Source organism: Scomber scombrus, chromosome 3 (genome assembly GCF_963691925.1).
Source record: "Scomber scombrus chromosome 3, fScoSco1.1, whole genome shotgun sequence".
Taxonomy (NCBI): Eukaryota; Metazoa; Chordata; class Actinopteri; order Scombriformes; family Scombridae; genus Scomber; species Scomber scombrus.
In genome coordinates this window covers 7817747-7833175 of record NC_084972.1, presented here as the reverse complement: position 1 = coordinate 7833175, position 15429 = coordinate 7817747, and the positions used below count along the sequence as shown (strand labels likewise).

The window sequence follows — 15429 nt, the reverse complement described above, 5'->3', positions numbered from 1 at the left end:
ATTGTCTAAAAGGGGAAGGCCACCGAGTGAAGGTAAGTGAGCCTGAGCGGGGCAGGGAAGCAGCTGTCATCCGCACGGACCTACAGCTGACGAGCTATGCCACATACTGAGACTGCAGCTGACGGGCTGAATGGGAGACATTCTGTGCCGTACGCCTGACACACCGCACAACGCACACAAATGAAGGGGGGTTCAGTGCCTGAGATGGAGCAGGTGGACCCAGCTGTCAGAAATCATGATACTCGATAGGAGGATGATTTGTAGTCATACATAATAGATGAATAGATTAAATTCATATAACATGAACGAGACCATCTCTGGTCATGCACAGAGTATGTCCCACTTCTAAATGGGCTTTGCTACATTAGAAAGTGGGAAACTTCACCGCTGTGAATATGATGGTGAAGGGACACTTCACTGCTGTGAATATGATGATTTTTAAAATCTAGGTCACCTATGCAGTAGAAATGTGCAGTTATTTTTGAAACTGGTACCCTATGACTACAGAGAACTAAGAGAAGGGCTGTGGATTCCCCATATCGTTCTTAAGGGGGAATCCTACAACTACCAGAGAACATAGCAAGCATCTCGTCCCCTATCCACTAAAAACAGTGTGTTTACAGAATGCAGGCAGTGAGTAGCCTATATTTCCCAGCGGCTGCTGCTGTAACATGGTTCCAGTGGTCGCTAACTTCTCCACACTGTTTTATCTGATTGCACCGCACTTTGTTCAGCCTCAACATTACAGTGTAAAGCTAGAAGTTTGTGTTAGATTCAGCTTTTCTGTCCACCTGAGGCAAAATGTCTGATTCATTCTTGGCAGAATCACAGAGAAACTCAGCACTGTGAAGTTTGTGGGTCAGGCAGCAACACTGTAACATTGCTCTGGTGGTCGCTTTCACCTCCACATCCGATTGCGTCTTATTCCACAGTGTGATATTCGGCTGCATATCATGAAACTAGTTATCTTGCAAATATACTGATATTTTAACACATTTAGCGGCATAACATGGTAGGCAGGAGGTTCCTTGCCCCCAACTACATCACTTTACACGCCAAATGATGCCAATGGTGAAGGAAGAACAACATATTTTGCAGCTGTGTCAAAGATACACAGAGAACACTGGCAACAGCTACAGGCGTTTTTTCACCCTATATCCCTAATTCGAATAGCTAGAGAAAAGGTTAAAAATTGCGAAATGGTCCTTTAAAATGAAATGTCATGCGTTCTGCCTAATCCTGCTTCGGTTTATTCTCAAATCAACACAAAAGAAGCTTAACATTCGAAAACATTCTACCCTAAGGCCTGCGAATTTGCAAACCATGCCAGTGAGTGAGAGGCTGTTATTATATTATCGGGACTGAAATTGTCACTGCATCTGTTTAAAAAAACCACAAGACATCTTAATTACAGCCAATTAACAACATGTGATAAAGCTCCATTTGGCAAATGAATGGCAAGACAGAGAAGCTTTTTGTGTGTGTTTAGGCGGTACAGTCATGACTGGCTTTGTGTGGCCAGGCAGGGGGTTGAAAAAGAAAAGAAGGCAGGGAGTTAGGCGAGGGCCAGGGGCTTCGGGCTGCCACCATCCACCTATCAGCTTGTCAGTTGGGTCTAGGGATTTAGGGCCAGCTCCGTTTGCTGTACGGGATGGCCCTCAGGGGCACATTGGAGTCCACAGGCCATGACAAACCGTGTGTGTGTATAACCCAGATGCTATGAAGAGGAGGAGGTCAGGGCGGGGGAAGCGTGCAGGGACAGAGGCCGTCGTGTCAGCCAGCAGCTCTGTCTTCTGCGACAAAATGTTGCCCGGAGGGATTGTGGGTGCCAAGATTTGCAGAGACGTTTCTTAGAAGGACCATAAAGAGCCTGTGTCATTAGTTTTCAATATCATAGCCAAGTGATGGAAAATATGAATGGCCACTGTGGACATCTCCACGGGCGTCCAAATGAAACAAAGAGAAAGCAAAAGAGATGAAGCACGGGAGGGGGAGGGGAGGAGACACCATCAGTGAGGGGCTGTAATGAGCCTTGAGGCAAATGAGGGGGTGGAACTATTAAAGGAACACACACAAAAAAGCATCATTTTAAATTGTTCCTCTGATTCTACAGTGTTCATTGTGTCTGAAATAAAAAAAATACATATGAAAAGTTCTATATTTAAAGAATCCGGGAATTTTATAGATGATCTGTCATTCAACAAACCGTAATAGTTCACTCATAGTTCACTGAGAATGACAACAGCACCCATTTGTTACCATTCAGATCCACTCTGCTCTGTAAACACATATGAATAACAACCCTTGTAAGGGAAGATATAAATAAATTAAGATTGTCATCTGTTCAATTTCCATCCATAATTGTGAATGATGCCCAAGGGAGAGTGTTTGGGGAACCAGTAAAAAAAAGTCACAGCCCATGTGAAGCCTCTCAACACAGGAGCTTGTGAGGTAAATTTCCACATTGACTGAAACGGAAGTTGATATTAAACACTGTGATTTGTCCCATTTTGCTCTACTGTAACATCCTGTTTGGAAAAATGAGGACGCCTTTCTCTTTGTTTTCTCAAATCTTATTGGCTCGTAGTATGTGTTGTTAAAATGTCTGACACCAATAATATATGTATATGAACATATGTTAGCCTGGTTTAATGTGATACAAGAAATTGTGCCCTTAAAACATGTGGAGTCCCTGCAAGGGTTAAATCTCCTTTCAATTAAACCAATACATTCAGATACTGTATAGAAACACTGAAGTGTGTGAATCAATTTTGCCGCTACAATCTCCAATTAGTGGAGTTTTGGCAGTTAATAGCTACATTTAGATGATATACAGTAAAGACCCTCTGGCTTATCACTCTCAATCCAATTTACTAACTAGATAATCAGATCCATTACATGCCCTTATCTGAGCAGATAACACATGCCTGAGAAATCACAGCTGACCCATCTGTACTGTGCAGTGAAAACTGCGCTCTAGTAGCCACGCTTTTGCACATACACACTGCAACCAGCGAGGCTCAAGTAGACATCACTTTGAAACAAAGAGGAGGTGCTCAGAGGATTACTTGCCACCATCCTGTCAGTAATAAACCACCAATATTGCAAAAAAACTCTATTTTTGCCCCGCTGTATGAATACAAAAGCTCTCGGTAAGCCGAAAGCTCTCAAAGGTTTCCTGCTCTGTCAGAGTGATTTCAAGAGGTGCCGTGATTTAAAGGAAGGCAGGGTGCACTGGGAGTCAAATGGGGATTTATAAGTAGGTAAAGCTTGTAGAGCAAAGAGCCTCAAAACAGAGCATCTGTTTCTGCATGACTGCAGCCAGAACATCTAATTCCATACTTTCACTGTTTATACCATCTCATCTTCTGAAACAGCTGCTACACTGCAGATGCACATCTCATAGTGTTTCAATATTTTAGTGCTTAGAAAAGACACCACATGTGAACAATGAGGAACAATTAAAATTAAAGCTGCACTAATTCATATTTTTATATTAAGAATGAGACAAATAAATACATGTAAAAGGTGTAACTTGCAATGAAAAACCCACAGAGGATTATCAGCTGACCCTGCAGTCCCCCTCTCCTCTATAAGGAGATGTGTTGCGTCTTTCAGCTTGTTGTTTTGGTTTTGCTGTACTCAACTTTACTGTTTTGGTTCACTTTCTCTGCCTTCATTATCTTAATTTCCAACCTCAGCAAAAAGCTAATTTCACTGAGCACTACCTGACCAGCATTAAAAACAGACAGATGAAGTTAGCGAGTAGTCTAAAATCCAGCTAGGAGCTAAATAGACAGATTTTTATAATGGCTTTGTAAAGAACAAAACAGAGCTAAGAGATCAGAGTCTCAAAAGTTGCTCTTTATCAGCAGCATGCCTCTCATGTGTTCTTATTTGTTTCTTCAACGTCTGCCCTATGACAGGCTCATATTAAATTAGTGTGCATATTATCCCTCTTGAAATCAAAACCAATCAAAATGATGCAAACTGTGACCATGACAACAAGATGATAAATCGAAAGTGTCGAAAAAAAATGTGTCGCGTGTCGAAAGTGTTGTGTTTCCAGTTTGTTTACTACCAAGTGGCAAAAAAAAAATCATTAAAAGTGTATTGACTTTAAAATGTATCAATTTTTGTGTACTGTAATTAAAAGTACACATTTTAATAATCTGCACATTGCAGTATTTAGTGAAAAACAAAACCAACTGTTACCTACTGTATATATTTCATTTAATTGTGTGGTGTGTGTCGTCTAATGACAGATGCTCCTTGACCAGTAATTTGAGACTGTCTGCATTCAGATCACTGTCACCCACATGAACTCTTAAGCTGTGTCCGCATGGAATTGGTATTAACCTACCAGGGGATTGTAGTAATTTCCTTTTACCCATCCACACAGATCATTAGTCATCTGGACAGTTAAATAAACCACAAGAGGGATCATGCTAATCAAGGGATGTACCTCATACTGTCAACCACAGTGCAGCAAAACAAATCTGAATTCTGAGCTTCATATCATTTTGAGTTGAAACAAAATAGAAATTTACATAAAAACCATAATTTCTGCAATATCCTACTTGACTTGCAATCATTTATTCATATATATAATATATATATATATATATATATATATATATATTAATATATATATTAAGTATATTTGTTTTTGCCAAAACAGTGATGTGGGAAAAGTAATGATTATTTTCATTGTTGATTAATCAATCCACTGTAATTTGAAATGCTCATTAAAAATTTCCCAGAACCTAAGTTGCTTGTTTTGTCTGACCGGCCATCCAAACCCTAAAGATGCGTAGTTATAATAATATAAAATAATAAAAAGCAGCAAATCTGGATGTTTTTCTGAAATGACTTAAATAAAGAATCAATTATCAAAACTGAATTCATTCAATCTACTAATAATTTCAGCATTACTTACAAGTAAACATTTCCAGTCACATTTTGATATAGAAGAAATAACTGTAAATGTATATTTGCACAAATGAAAACACTGCCGTTCATTTTCCTCAGTCTAATGACCCCTGCCATCGCCTGGAGACACTGAGTATTATCTTTCCTCCCAGTGTGCTTGACACCTGTTACAACTGTGCCGTGTGCACCACCTCCATATCAGCTTTCTATCCAAGTCTCTCCACAGTATCACCAACGCTGGTCTGACATCATTCATTGCTGGCCGATGACTACCGATGACTAAAGGGGGCTAATGTTGATAATGGACACCTTAAAGTTGTCATCTTGAGAGGGCACGCTTCTGTAAATGTGACCAATCCAGCTGCTGCTGTTACAAAAGAGTACAGTACAGTATGTGACATACTCATATGACAACGCATGTATTTCAAAAGGAAGTAGCCAAGCCTCTTAACACCACAATGCAACCTTAAAAAGACCTCTAGATAAAAGGCAGCTTTTTTCTATTGAATTACAGGGTTGCCTCTGACATAGTTTCCTTGTCATTGTGTCACCAAACACCTCCATGTTTCCTCCATATTACTGGTTAACATGCAGTCCTCTGTTCCTGTCACAGATCTCAGAGTGGCCTGTCTGAGCAGACCAGCGGGGTGCTCGGTTTTGGTCCACGGGGCAGGTGATAATGACTTCCCTCCCCTCCCCTCCCAGCTTCTCCTCCTCCTCATCTCAAGCTGCAGTGGTGAAGGTGACTGCAGCTGGATGATTTCTTTCTTTCTAAACTGCAGGGGATAGGAGTTGGAGGGCTAAGCTGGGTCTGTGATACAGTATGTGGTGTGTGCGTGTGTGTGTGGTCTGTGTGTATGTAAATTAGTTGTACCAGACTAGGTGGGGGTGTTGGTTTCCAGTATAAAGCCAGTAAAAGAGGAGGCTCACATAACACTCCATTAATGATGAATGCTAAGCTCTTGTGGATGAACACCTATACAGCCTCCATCTCCATATCACACAGCACCCTCATGACGCCCACGGTAAAAATCCACAATTTCAATTTAAGTCAATGGGCTTTATTGGCATGACATCTGGCACGTGTTGCGAAAGCACACTTATGATTATGAAAGACATAGTTATGGATTCTTTTGTTAATTTGACATATTTGGTCATTTCGATCCTCATCATTGTCTTTCATAATCATAATTGTGCTTTGGCACATTCAAGTGAATGGGAAAATGGTCTCAGACTTCACTGGTACTATATATCGAGAGGAGATGGTGGCAGTAAGCATAATAAGCTAAAATGTAATATATGTCTGCATACTACTGGTTGGCTATTTTGTTGCGACAGAAAGTGACATATTTAGCAACCAACACTGCGCATTCTATAGGGCAATTTTCTTTCAGAAATTTCGGAAAGAATTCTTCCCTAATATTTCTGTAAAAATGTGTGATTCTCTCATCGCAATGGCCCGGTCTGCCTGTGTCCGCCCTTCTCTATTGCCAGACTCTGGTCAGTCTGTGTACTGTGTGTACTGTCTGTTTAGGGCTAAATGTGTTTATAGTTTGTATTATGAGCATGTAATATAATTCCAATAAGTGATGTATTTTCCTTTTTCTTCAGTTATAATTTGATTTAGATGTCTAATATGCTTTGAGGCTTAAGTTTAAGGTCAGGGCCTTTCTTTGTTCAACTCTTGGCAGGCAAGGATTTTTTGGTAAGAGGCAGGGTTGCTCTTTTTAATGTGGCTCCAGAATTTGATAGATCTTTTTTGAATACTTAAAAGTAAATGATATTGGCCTAACTCAGCCCTGCATTCAGAGTTTGTTGTTTTCCTTCGTACCCAGAGATTACTTTGCTGAACTTGTCCTGTTTTGCCCAATCATTTTGTAGTAATGAGCCTCATACATCACTGCCATACGATGCAATCGATTCTATAATTGATTTAAATATTTTGAGCCGTGTCCTAATTGGCATTGGGTTTTGAACTGAACATGTGATGGTATAGAAAGCCCTTTTTGCCTTTTCTTTGTGTTCCTTCACAGCAGAGCAGAAGTTATCTGTGGAAATGATTTAGCTAGTTAAGTACAGGTATTTGTTTGTTCCATTTGGGTCCCATCTTTTTATAATGACCTTAATCTTTTTTTTTTTTTAAAGTGGTTGACTGTCAGGGACCAAGTGACAGTACTGATGGAGAAGGTCCAGGCTCTGCTTTAGTATGAGACACCAGGTCATCTGCATAAAACATAATCTTGATTTCTTTGTTTCGAAGAGGTTGCAGCCTTTTTAGTGTGTGTAGAGTGAAAATGTGGCCAGTTTTTCTATAATTTGGAGGGATTCCAGCCTGACCTTTGCTTAAGGCACTGTTCTCTATGAGGAAATGTGTAATTTTGGATACATTGTTCTTTTTTTGCTCTCAGTTTTAGCGTCTCACAGTAACTAAGGTGGAGTTCCTGGTTGTCTGGATTCCCGTATTTTTGTTTTGAGACTTTTTTTAATGCCTTCCTAATGGCTTTACATTCTGAATCAACCCACCTTCCCATGTTCATTTTCCTTTGTTGGATTGTTTTGCATTTTAAGTTTGATAATGAGGTCAAATGATCAAATATGTGGTTAATCTTTACCAGACGCAGCTCTACACCATCTATAACAATACAACCTAAAAGAAAACCAACCAAAGCTAAATTAACTCATTGACGGTAGGTTTGAAAAAGCAATAGAAAAAATCTAGCACAACAGGAAATTACTTAGAGCTTGAGAGACTGAGATGGGGGGTTGTGAGACCGAATACATCACATATTCACCCAAGTCTCCAGTGTGTCTCTTTACCGTGTCTCCATCCCTTCTGGCTCTTAGCGTGTGAAACACTCACATGGGGTTTTAACCGTTGAGCAGTATTGATCACTGTGGATCCGAAGCTGTTGGGTAAGCCTGCATTGGGAGCATGTTGGTTTTTTTTTCCAGACTCGACACCATGTACCTCTCTATTTCCGCCTGAGAGGGTAATAATAGCAGCTCAGGCCCTGTTGATCCACCCTCCCCTCCTCCCTTACCTTATACACACTCATGGTGTAGGGAGTCTCATGGTCATTATCATTCAGGCTTTCAAACATCCCCTTCACATCATCACCTCACAGCTCTCCTGGTGTGTGTGTGTGTGTGTGTGTGTGTGTGTGTGTGTGTGTGTGTGTGTGTGTGTGTGTGTGTGTGTGTGTGTGTGTGTGTGTGTGTGTGTGTGTGTGTATGTGTGCGCCTGTGTGTATTTAAGAGGAAAATAGGAAGAAATGGAGAGTGATCACAAGAGAGGGATGAATGGATGGATGGATAGATGGACAGCAGCACACAAACAGCATAATTACAGGGAAGGCAACCCCCTTCCATCTTTCCAAAAACCTCCTATAGGCAAGCCAAGAGCAGGACAGACAGAGAGAGAAAGGTGGCGGAGGGTTTCGCTTTGTTGTTATTTTCATTTTCTCAGCCTCACAGCAATTACATTCCAGTCTGAGAGACACATGAGGAGGAGGAGGAGGAGGAGGTGTAGGAAGTGAAACACAAACAAAAAGAGAGATATTCAGCTCTGGAGTGTGATGCTACATAGATCTGTTGGGTTCACTGCCTGAGGATGTGGATGAACTCACCAGGAGGCAGGTGTCCACCCTGCTTGGATCTGGTACCAGATCTGCATCTCACCTGCTCACCTGTGCAGTAGCATACAGTGTTTTGATTTTGGAGTGCGTATGAATACTGAGAGCTGGGTAAACTACAAGAAAGATGTTGACCATCAGAAGGGGTAAAAAACATTGATCTTGATAGAAATCTTTCAAAAAAATTACCATTACGTTTTGTTCCTTAAAAACTGCCCTCTTCTATTTTAACCTTAAACTCTCAGTCTCACTGTAACTTTCAGATATCAGGTGCCAAGATGAAAACTGACATGTTTTTCTTGCTGTAATCATCCCTCCTGTTCAAACTCAACATTCAGAGATCCCTTCCTAATGGAAGTGATGGGGGACAGAATCCATAGCCCTGTGGACAAATATTCAGAGATAATGTGAAGCTTTAGTCATCCATATTAGTCCATTAAAGTCAATATCTTTCAAGGTTACAGTCTTTTTAGGGCAAAATCCCCTATTTTTTGGCCCTTCCAATGCACTGCAACAGGAAAACACTGTAACTGTGGAAGATATACACGTTTGACAAACTCAAATGGCTGAAGCCTCATATTATCTTAAGATAAATGTTAAAATAATGTTTTGCTTAAAATCAGGACTTTGGATTTTGTCCCCCTCACTTAAACTGTAAGTGCATTAGGAGGGGACTTTCTAATGGGCAGTAATGGCCATTAGATTGGTCCGTGGAGAGAGGATTACAGTACAGCTTACAGTAGGAAAAACCTGTTTCATTGTTTCTTAGGGCACCTGACTATTGTTTTAAGACAGACTTGAAAAATTGCGAAGCTATTTTTAAAGGTAAAAGTGTTGTCAAAAGAGTCTGTCATGACAGCAGGCAGTGGGACAATTCATCATATAAATGGGAGATAAAACAATGCACACTTTCAGATGTCTCTGACAGAGAGAGTAGAGTGAAAAATGATTTAAGAGAGTTTGAGGAAGAAGTTCAAACCTACTTTTCACATCCAAACAATCCATGAGAGAGGTAGGTGAATGCCAGCTTCTCAGGTTTTGGAAATTACAAAAATTGCCAAACACAGCATGACAACATTAATTGCCAGTTATTATCACTGTCTCAATTATCAATGATATCCACCAACACTCTCTTTTAATTGAATCTTTTCAACTTTACAGCAATCTGCTGTAATAAAAATATGACCTGTGCTTTCTTGCAGAGACAGATGAGAAGATTAATTCATCTCTGTCGGGTAAATTATACAGCCCTACAATGTTAGCAGCTAGTTAGCTTAGTTTGGTATAAAGACTGAAAATGGAGGGAAACAGCTATCTTTGCTGTGTTGAGGTCTCAGCTGAACCTCTCATTTTTACGAAGAAAGAAAGAAAGATACACTGAGTTAATTAGTGAGCTTTTGTGCTATGCTAAATAGCTACTGCCATGAGAGTGATATGAAACTTCTTGTCTAACTCTGGAAGCAAGAAAGCCACAAAGCATCTATACTCAATAAACTTTAACTCTCAAGATGCTTAAAGTGTCCTACACAAACAATGATTTCACCATCCTCAGTTTGTTATATTACTAAATACAGTCATTTCCAATGTAGAATTTTGAAAAACATTCAAAAGCCTAAAAAATTATTCTTGCAGCTGCATGATATCTGTGATTTTATATTTTTTGGCTTGAATTGTGCTGTATTGTTTTAGTGACAATTCACTTAACTAAAAGACATAAATACTACATATTAACATGTTGAGACCAGGGCCAGAGTAGCCAGAGGAATAGCTTCTTCATTAAAACATTTGTCTTCATGATGGTTACATGGTGACATATCCCCAGCCTCATTTTTTTTACCCAATTTGTATAGCTTGTCGTACACTATAGCACGCACTGTTGGAATTGTGATTAATTTCCCTTAAACCATCCCCTGGGACGGAAGGTTTTTACGCTGAAGTGCCCCGGTCAATAACCACTAAAACACACGGACAACTTCTAAATTCATCTTTGTTTCCCTTCTTTAAATAATTCATAAGGAGGTGGGCTTGAGTGCTGCATTTTCAGGGGGATTTGTCCACAAACTGTTAAGTGTCTGTCCTTACACGGATTGGAGCTTATTTTAATGCAATCTCTTTCATCTAAATGACATGGAAACTGTCTCCCAGAGGAATTACCAAGCAGCTGAGAGACACTCTGCAGGGCTGATTGTGAGTGTGTTTTCTGCTGTATTCTGATGGGAAATAAACAACCAAGCTCTGAGCATCATCTTTCACTACGCATCCACATGAAAGGACCAAATCCCTCAAAAATCAAACAAAAGACAACATTTTCTCGTAAAATTCTGCGCGCGTGGTATTTCTTGTAAATTTTGAAACACACAATGAGCGTAGACTGTTTCACAATGTGTCTGCTCTCCATGTGAAACTCCGGAGCAGACTCTTTGTTTCACTCAGGATGTCCTTTCAGAAGGGACAAAGCAGACATGAAACAAGGAAAAGAGATGTAGTGTCTGCACGCTGCTGAGCTGGTCTGCAGCCAATGAGGAACAGATTCCTGTTGACACAACTTTCAGTGTGAACCGTGTTTTCAGTGATTATGTTACAGCACCGAGGTCATTTACAGCAAACGCAGGAGAAACTGAGAGATTTCTGATAAGAGTTTTAAGACTAAAAGACTATTAAACATACATAACAAGCAAGCCCCCAGCCTCTTCACTCAGATGATTTCCCCTCTGGATGGGGTTTGAATCGACATTGCTAAACCTATAGATTACTACTGACCCAAAAAACACATTAGCTAGCAAACAGCCCTGTGCATGACCCCGAATAAGGCCTCCAGCAGCAGGCCTGTTTACATATATTAAAGTGCTCATCCATGTTTTGTTCGATTCTGACAAAAGCTGCTGTTTTTTTCTCGTGTTTTTTTTGTTTTGCATTTATATACCGTATCACTTGTCAATCAAAAAGTAATGTGAAGTATTTTTAATTGGATTTTTTTTAAGTTCTGCTGATTTTACACATGACGTTTAGTTTACTTGCCACGAGGAGCTCTACTCAGCCAGTTAGTTGAATAATGAGTTGAATAATGTCTGTGTTTATATAAAGTAGTGTAGAAGTATAACGTATCATAAAATGGAGACAGGGCTTCAAAGTGTTACTCTGATGATGTCATTACGGTCATACTGCAGGATCCAATGTTTTTTAAACTTAACTCCTGCCACGGACTAAAAGTCAGGATTTCTTGGCCACTGCTGCATCAATTTTGACAGTTCTTTTAAAAAATCTGTCTATGCTGAGTACCCCAACTGTATAGATGTGCAGCACAAAATCACTTATTGAAGCCCTTTAAGTTTCTCTCAGTAATATGTTTAAATGACTACCTCTCTTCTCTCTTTTCCCAGAAAAATATAAAAGCTTCATGAACTTGATTGAATGTATTTATCAAAGTATGTAAACCAATACTGTTACATGCACATAAAAGTGCTTTGATTTATCTTCCAAGGATTCCATTTACACTCTCATCCGTCACATGTCAGACTTTAATAAAGAGTTTGATCTTTCTGTGCGGACAAAATCTGTAGTGAGAAAACCAGTCTGGCAGGAACTTGTTTTCAAGCAGAAGTGTCGAATTGTACGAACCTGCGTGACAACAGTATCACGTAGCCTAGCTGACAAACGCTCTCATTCAGATGTGTGCACAGAACGTTGTAATGAAAATGTGTGGGAGAATAACAGAAAAATGCTGATGAGCAACTTTTAACACAAAACAGGGGCTTTAAGGAAAGGTGGGAACACCTCACCGGCACAGGTCACACACTCCCATGTCGACTGGATGTGGTGTTTAATCTTGTTTACCCTTTCAATGACTGACTTGTACAGATGAGGCTGATAATGGACCCCGATCGGCAAATATCTGTGCCATACTGAGCAGCAGCGTTGGAATATTCTGTGACGGTTAATGGCTTTATTGAATTGGAAGTGCTGACCCCATTAAAAGCAGCTGAACATCCTAGACTAAAGTCAACACAAAGCCGCGCTGCCATTGCAGTTTGTGTGTGTGTGTGTGTGTGTGTGTGTGTGTGTGTCAGAAAGAGAGAGAGAGAGAGAGAGAGAGAGAGAGAGAGAGAGAGAGAGAAGAGAGAGAGAGAGAGAGAGAGAGAGAGAGAGAGAGAGAGAGAGAGCACATGTTGCTCTCATGAGGCACAAATTCAATATTGTCACCTACGCAAACCAGCCCTGTGCCTTTGTTCGTGTCACTCACACACCTCCTGTCACTGGGTTTCCTCATGCCAGGCCTGCTGTGTCACAACAAATGAATGACAAAAAAGAAAGACCTTTAACTCTATCAGTCTATTTTTTTTTTCTCACTGTTGTAAAGTTTTCACTGTGTTTTTTGGCCACACTTGCACCACACACTCCTATTTTTCATGGTCTGAGGTGACACAAGACCCATACAGGATATCACATGCCTGCCTCCCCATTGTTTGTTTTATCCAGGAAACAGGATATTCACACAGAGCTGACCGGCTGACCACATGAACCTGAGTATGAGAGTATGCCCTATTTTTACAGAAAAAAAGTACAAAATCTTATTTTTCTTCCATCCTCTCTGCTTAAGGTGCATCACAGGTATCACTGACATATCCACAAGCTCCTGCCAGTGGGCTTAAACTGTCCCAGAAAAGAAAATACACAAAATACATGTGTTTGACCAGCAAAGCTCTCATGTTTACATGTCAACAAAGCAACACCCAGCTGACACTCAGTCAGCAGACTTCAGATCAAAAGACAGTCAGGCTACATGCCAGTTAAAGGGAGGCGTGGATCCATTTGTTTCATGAAACAGAGCAAGTGAACGCGTCTTGCAGTGATAGTGATGAATAAGCTTTCTCCACAGGGATGATACAGGCTATAAAAGCTCAAAAGTCAATAAATAACACAAACTGAAATGTTTCAAGTACAAAATGAGAGAAAAGTGTGCAAGTTGCTGTAAATACTGTCATTAAAGATAGAAAACAAAACGCGTGAAGCAAGAAAACGTTGTTCCAGGTGATCAAACGGCCGTATATTGTTTAATGGTTCAACTTGATCCAGAATAAGCTCCAATGAGCAGTGTTTGTGTGATAATCAAACGTTTCTCACCTTGTGTCTTTTGTTGTGATCAGATCGCTCCCACTTATTGTCTGTGAGCAGAGGGTCTCCGCCGGCACAGGGTCAGTCAAAGAAATCCACCCCTCCCCTTTTAAAAGCCGAAGCTCACAACGAATATAATATTTATTAGGATGATTGACGAGTTGGTTCCGCGGAGTTTCATCAGAGATCGGGGTGAAAAGTCCAGCAAGAGAAGCCGCTGAATGATCTACATGTAATAACCTTGTGTGTGTGTCTCTCTCTCTCTCTCTCTCTCTCTCTCTCTCTCTCTCTCTCTCTCTCTCTCTCTCTCTCTCTCTCGCTCTACACAGGCAGTCCCGTCCATCCACACTCCCCGCCTCCTGCTCTCCGCTACCTTCCATTCAGTCAGGATGGGACAGACAAATTTCCCTCTGCCGATGCCTCAGCGCACGGCTGTTGGCCAATGGAGGAGCGCTCTCTGCTGCGTAAACACACTACTGCTCACTGCAAGTAAAAGTGTCAACATGAAATTGTGTCTCCCAATTAACACAATCCACATTTTTTGTTTTAATGCATTAGAACATATGTTTGCATAATATGAGGTATGTTTTTGCCACAAGCAATTTTAGGATATATGGGTTGATTAGTAGGAAATGTTCCTCTTTCACACATGTGCACACTATCTTCGTCTATTTGTAGATTTTTCTTGCCCGAACTGTCTGTGCTCTTCCTGAGATAGGTGTACAATGTGTATAAAAGTCAGTGTTTTGTGTCAGTTTAATAAAATTCTCATTGTCTCCCATTTTTTAATGAGCCAAGAAAATGTGTTTTAGTTCAGGAGGGAATTGGATAGTGTAAAGGACTGGTTCACATTTTTTTCAAGTCTGTCTTATAACAACAGATATGCCCAAATGTACATTGAAATATGTTTTTTCTTGCCATACTCATTCCTCCTGCTCATGCTGACTATTAGAAGATCCCTTCATAATGCACTTACAATGTAAGTGATGAGGGACAAAACCCACACTTAATCAAAAGCAAATGTAAAGTGTATTAGTGTCAGACAAAGTATAATATGAAGCTGTCCAAATGAGTCAAATCAAGTCTTCTATGTTTCGATGTTACAGTCTTTTTAGTGCCAAAGTCCCTATTTTTGTTACTATACTTTCACCACAGCTCAACAGGGAAACACAAAGAGGGAATGTAATGCTACAGAGACTAATGTGGCAGATATCCACTTGATATGACTAACTCTTCACATCCACATTTAAATTACTTTGTGGACACATTGTGGATTTTGGCCCCCATAACTTACATTGAAAGCACATTTGAAGGAGATCTTTAAACAGCCAGTATGAACAGGAGGAATGATTACAGTGAGGAAAACCTCTTTCACTGTTCATGTGGACATTTGACTCTTGAGACAGACTTGAAAAATTGCAAATCTGTCCATTAACAATAGTATAAAGTCTTAAAAGCTGCACTGATCAACATTTTCACATTATAAATGGATCAAATTACTATGTCTAATGTAAAATGGGTCACTTGTTGTGATGAGTCCACAGAGAATAATCTCTAAACCCTGCAGTTGCTCTCTGCTCTATGAACCAGTTCAGTGTCTTTCAACTTGATGCCGTCATCAATGCTGTTTCCAGCCACAACATGCAGCTGTTCCAGAACCAAACAGCAGATCAGTGGTCAACATAGTGGAGCATTTAGTAGCTACATTTTCCAACAGAAGTCAATGGATGACTAAATAGGCAATAGTTTGCTA

General features: G+C 40.3%; 1 protein-coding gene across 1 annotated transcript in view; it reads right to left on the bottom strand.

Moving 5' to 3' along the window:
* frmd4ba (FERM domain containing 4Ba) overlaps positions 1 to 13772 on the bottom strand; it is a 47269-nt gene extending 33497 nt beyond the window's left edge. The window contains exon 1 of the mRNA XM_062415494.1: positions 13686 to 13772. The gene's annotated coding sequence lies outside the window, so the exon portion shown is untranslated. The remainder of the gene's footprint in view (positions 1 to 13685) is intronic.
* Positions 13773 to 15429: the final 1657 nt, after the last annotated feature.